Genomic DNA, 6,000 nt, shown 5'->3' with positions numbered 1-6,000 from the left:
AGAACACACTGAATACACATGGCAGTCCAGGAGCTTTCAATCAACATGGAAAAAGTACATAAATACAACCGTTTCTATCGACATGAATTGCATATTCCAATCACCCTCGTCTCACAGCGATATAATCACGAAACACATTCATGTTTTGGCTCAGAATTTGGAAAATAGTTTTCATCACAATCACTTTTCAAAATCTGCATCTGCCATGGCACTCTCTCGGATGAAGTTATGTAGTGCCATGCATGTGAGTATTGTTTTGCTCTGCTTACCATTGGAATATAGTTCAAAAATAGCATGCAGGGCAATCCAATACGCAGCACTCATGATAAATGTATGCTAGCTTGGGCAACAGCTAGCCAATTCAATTTTAAAAAATAATAATAACTAGTACAGTAGTACCAGCAAACAAATACAGTACAAATTCTGAGCTATCGAGTGTAACAAATACGCCTGAAACAAATGTCAAGTGCAACAGCTGAATAGCTGATTGAAAGCTATCGAGTGTACAGCTGAAACAACTCCATGGCTGCTCTTCAGATATACCCACAACTTGGCATGGCCAACAAACTGACGGATATGATTTTGAGGAATTTCTACTCAATAGTAATGCATCCAAACATGACCTGAATCTAAACAATCAGGTAATTTCTTATGTGAAAGGAACAAAAGAAGCTTGCTGCCTGCCCAACTCTGCAGAGCACCACGCAACCACTCCAAGCTCTGAATATTCAATGAGTAGTGGAATGAGCAACTCCAAGATCCTAGATAGCAACATCATTGAGATTGTGACATAGTATGTATTAACCATAATACTCCAAGATCCCAGATTGGAGTATTGACAAAATCAAAACAGCAGCTATCCAACAGCTATTGTCAATGACAACTTGCTTTTAAGAATAGGTTTGTACTCATTCATTACTATAATTGAAACAAATTACTAATATAAGTATCAATTATCACCATATAGAATATTTGTAAAGAGAGTTCAACAACAGACATTTATATGCCCATGCATTGTCACAGGTGAAATGCAAAAAAGAAGCAAACCTGCCAGCCAATCCATTGTACTCCAAAATCATGTCAGTGTAAATTTACATTGACGAAACAAAAATGCTACTACAATATTATATTCTCTATACTCATATCCAAGCAAAAAAAGGAGACAATAATTGATTTGTTGATAGCTCATGGAATTAATGAGTAATCCAAAATAATGTACATTTGCATTGAGGAAACGAAAAGTTACTCCAATTTTATTTTCTCCAAGTGGGAGCCGCCTGGCACTGGGTCTGCCCTTTTTTTATCAGATCAAAGTAAAAAGGGGGGAAACATTGAAATACCGATAGCTGGTGGGAAATTTACATTCTATGATTCTGAAAAATAATTGTATTTGACGCTCATATTCTCTAGACACATGACACATGTGGTTTGAGCTCATGTCAATTCGGCACGGTTCGATTCTGAAAAGTTTAGAAGTAGCAAGGACAGAAGAGAATGACATATAACTTTACATAGGTTCTACAGTTCAGCAATATTACATAGCAATGTCTCATAAATATACTTGTGTGATAGAATAGGAAGAATAGAATTAGAACATATAGACTGCAATGATTTCGGAGTTCCTTTTGTTAATGGTCTAGACATCAGCATCTTTATCATGTATTTTTTAGAGTATCTTGTCCTCAATAGAGGACAAATTTCTCTGCTTGAACTTTCTTCGATATTGATTGCCTCAGCCGTTCACTCTACAAATTAAAGAGAGAAGTATAACTCTAAAAACAAACTGCCGGTGCTAGGATTGAACAAACGGACAAATAAAGGAGTGCATATAACTTCATAAAAGAAAGACAGGTCAGGTATACAATACTCAGTTAATTGATAGTAAAGTTCAGGCTTCACAGAGCAGTAACCAAATATAGTATTAATGAAGGCAAAACAAAACTAAACAGTAAAACAGAAATGTCAAGAACCAAAAAGGAGAGTGAAACATTGTCTGCGATGTATATCAACATCTGCCATACTTGCTCCTCTGCAAGTGCTCATTTATTTTGATGTTTCCCAAACTTCCCTCTTCTTGTAGTCCTGTTCATAAAAATGACACTAAAGAATAAAAAGGAAGAGGAGCAAGGGTGTTGTGAGCTGAACATAAGCTGATAGGGACAGGAAAAGCTAGACCAGGAGGTCAATGTGGCATGGAAGTTGCTGCCGTGCCATGATGATTCACTCTAACACAAAATCCATTGCTATCCAGGAAGTGCTTGACTCTCTGAATCTGCACAACACTGATGAGGAATTATGATATATCTTAATAAAACATGAGCAATGAAGCATACGAAACAAAACCAGTAGAAGGTTGAACCTGATGGCAGTACTTGGTCGAGAATAAAATGGAAATAACCGGAAGAAGCCTCTTTTTAGCATTTGGTAAAACACCAATACATGTCTTCCTTTACGATAGTAACAAGTGGGTTGTAAAGTCCACTCTTTGGGCATTTAAAATGTTAGATAAACCCTCCACAATTGGCTGCAGAAGAAAAAATATCACATGTTTGTATAAAAGCGTACTTCATTGAATCAAGTTACTTAAGGACATATTGTATCCCTATTGCCTGAACTGGTCAGCTCTACTATCCAAGCATCCTGTGTTCTTAAAAAAAACTTATCACTGGCATATGTATTCTTAGCCAAATCTCTTAGAATGGACATCTTGGAGCTCACGTATGGCATTGAGCTTGGTATATACAACAATAGAAAAGATGAACTTAGTGAATAAAAAACCACCTAAATAGGACATAGAAGTGTTGTGATTGTTACCTCTGAAGTCTGAATGCGCCTGAGCAGGCTCCCATCTACATCCACCTAGGTGAGATTATGGATTTCATCCAAAAGGAAAAACCTGCACTTGGTAGGGATAAGATTTAGCTAAGGTCTTAATACTTCACATAGTACAGTTCAATGAAAAACGGGCATCATTTATCAATTAGCACAGTTCAATAAAAAATCTAAACTTTATATTTAAATTTTAATGCATCTTTTTATAGTATAAAAAGTTCAGAATGAGAAAATGAGGTATGAAACTCTTATATTAGTGCCAATACAATCTCTTAGCATGTTTGAGGTTTGCTTGGATACAGCCATTGCATCTCTAATGCATTTCTTGCAGCCCTGTGTTCATGAGTGTTAAGCAAGCAACAAAAATTTCAGCAAGTGGCACTACCATGACTATATGATGCACTGTTGCAGGCCCAAATACTTAACCGTATCCTGATACGCAGGACCATAAACCACAAACCATACAGCTTTGTTTTGCTGAGAAATCTGAAGTTCAGTATTTATGTACCTGATACGCAGAAGCTACATCCTGCAGGCAGCTCGGCAGACTACTGAAGCCGATGTTAAAAGGAATATTCTGCTTGGAGAGTGTTTTCTAGATTTTGGTGGTTTCTTCATAGAAAATGCTTGTATTTTAAATCAGTAACAGAACATGAGCATTGTATAAGATTTCTTAGAGTCTTTGTATCCATACGTATAAGCACGAGCCTTGCACTGCTCAAACTTCAGAAAAAAGTGAAAAAGCAAAAATATAATGCCCCTACAGGTAGCTCTCTACTCACAGCTTGGATTGTGCTAGGACCAAACTTCATCGTACCCACGCCAAAAGAAAATATTTTTTTCTTTCTACAAATGAAACATAATATCATATTCGATGCATTGCAGCCACCATGAGAACTGCACAAACGGATGCTAGAAGAAGGAACTAATAGATTTATACATGCTTGATCAATGTACCTTGCTGCGATGAGTTTGGCGACTGATTGCTGCCTGGATGTTGCTCCTACGGCTCCCACGCCATCAAGTGAAACTGCATCGTGGATGTGGGCAATTTCATTGACGGAGTTCGATCCAGCTCCATTCCGGCACCATCGTTGTCCCTGGTCACGCTGGTTGTTTGTGCGTTGAGGAGGAGCGCAAAAGATCTGAACTTGGACCTTGGATTTGACGAAAAATGTCTGGATTCGTTCATTGGTAGCAAGGAAAGGCTGCCGATTAGCACTCACGATTTGGGATGGAAAGTACGCAGATGGGACTAACCAGTACATCCCTCCGTCTGGCCCGGCACAATATCCTCCGCCAACGCCGAGGATGCCGCGCTCGCCTACGAAGCCGCTGCACGCGAGATCGGCAGGCCCAGGGCCAACCTCAACATCCCCGCCGACGTTGCTCCCGCCGCCGGGCGACGACGATGAAGAGGACAAGCAGCACGCGCTCTGCCCGGGAGGCCATCAAGGCTGAGTGCCAGAGCGGCATGATGATGTGACGGCGACCGGAGTGATTTGACGGAGAGTTCGCTGGAGTAGCGGCGGGGGCGGCGACGCGTGGATGGGTGGGCCCGCGGCAACTACGGAGGCGAGCGGATGGGGTGGGCCGGCGCGCAGGAGGAGCTTGGAACCGTCGGGGAGGGAGGAGTTGCGGCGCGCGATCGGGGAGGGAGGATCGGTGGCGGGGAGGCACGGTGGACGGCGTCACCACGGAGGGGCCACGGGAGTCGCGAGGTGGCAGGGGAGATGCGCCACGCGAGGCTGGAGAGCGAAGGCCGGCCACAGATTGGGGGAGAGGCACCCCGTGAGGCCGGAGAGCGAGGGCCGGGCACGAATTGGGAGAGAGGCGCGGCGGGCCTTCGTCGGCGGAGCGGAGGTGGCTCGCCGCGACGCCGACGCCGGGAACCCGGAGCCGCTCGCAGGTTGGGAGAGAGCAGCGTGTCCCCCCGCTCGTTGTCGGCGCGGAGGCGGCTCGTGACGCCGGAGATGCGCGGCGGCCCGTCTGGCAAGCGGCGGCGTGGCGGCCCGTGGATCCGCATGAATGGAGGTCAGCGGTTCCGCGAGCTTCGATCTGCGCGATCCGTGCGATTGGAGGAGAACGCGGGAGGAGGGGCGCCGCGCTGGCGGAGCAGGGGCGGCGAGCCGGCTGAGGAGGGGCGCGGGGAAGCGCGGGGGACGAGGAGGAGGAACCGTCGAGAGAGGCGTGGGCGGACGGGGAAGGAGGAACCGTCGGATTCATCCGAGGGGTAAAACGTACGTCTTTTTCGTTGTTTTTAGGCAGTTAGATCTTTTGTAGGGAGCAGTAGATAAAAGGAAGAAAATAGCAATGAGATCAGTGTGTCGATATTTTAATTGATAATTTTGCGAAATCCGTTTTTTGTGGTATCAACTTTACAAAGCCATATGTTTTTCACGGGTAAAAATCCAAATTTCTCTTGAGAGTTAGATAGCACCAGGCCAGATATACTGGCTACATGACCTTTTACTCATGATGCACTAAAAAAGTTACACTCATGATTATTACATTATTGCTCTAATATAGCTAATCTAATTTAATTCCTGTGGCAGGCCTTTTTGCAATCATCTCGTGTACGAAAACAAGGATTATCGCTACGATGAAGACAGCACCAACAGTACTTTCCAGTGCATCCTGGCCAACCGAGATGGTAGCACTTTGGTTGATCGATAATAACTTCCACATGGCCTAATTCACCCATGCCTCTGCCTGCTTGTCAAAGTTGCAAAAGAAAAAAGAAAGGCCTGGTCATAATTCTTTATGCAAGCTAACAAAAGAGGGCAACGGCATGTAGCACTTACATTGCACAGGATCTGCAAGGTTGCTGAAAAGAATCAGCTGCAGCAGCAGAAAAGTTGCAGCCATATTCTTGGGGAACTTCTCCATGTAGGGATGCGCTGGATGCTTGGTGCTCGTCGACGAGTATGCCGTGCTGGTAGAATACTAGGATGAGATCGAGGCGCTTGATCCACACATTGTTCATGTATATATAGTGGAAAACCAACGCTATGAATGGCAATTAATTAACCACCACGATTTCAAATGGCCTTCATTTAGGGGTTGATTTATTTCGTGCTGTCATGGTGATAAGTTTCCAAATAAACTGGTGATTAGTTGGCTGCTATTACTTTTGGGGTAGATTTCGAAAGGATCTCCATTTTTTAG

The 6,000-nt window shown here is 43.7% G+C and overlaps 1 long non-coding RNA gene across 2 annotated transcripts; it reads right to left on the bottom strand.

Moving 5' to 3' along the window:
- Nucleotides 1–1,798: 1,798 nt before the first annotated feature.
- Nucleotides 1,799–5,066, bottom strand: LOC120694798. 2 transcript variants are annotated; one of them, XR_005683661.1, is made up of 5 exons: nt 4,093–5,066; nt 3,790–4,010; nt 2,815–3,678; nt 2,360–2,524; nt 1,799–2,272 (listed from the first exon to the last, which is right to left on the bottom strand). It is a non-coding gene; the product is annotated as an uncharacterized LOC120694798 (long non-coding RNA). The 2 variants fall into 2 exon arrangements; XR_005683660.1 differs by having other exon boundaries at nt 2,815–2,896; nt 4,093–5,051.
- Between the last annotated feature and the right edge of the window lie 934 nt (nt 5,067–6,000).

The sequence above is a fragment of the Panicum virgatum genome, chromosome 1K, assembly GCF_016808335.1.
Source record: "Panicum virgatum strain AP13 chromosome 1K, P.virgatum_v5, whole genome shotgun sequence".
Lineage (NCBI taxonomy): Eukaryota > Viridiplantae > Streptophyta > Magnoliopsida > Poales > Poaceae > Panicum > Panicum virgatum.
Note: the sequence above shows the minus strand (reverse complement) of the source record. Positions and strands in the feature narration are given on the sequence as shown.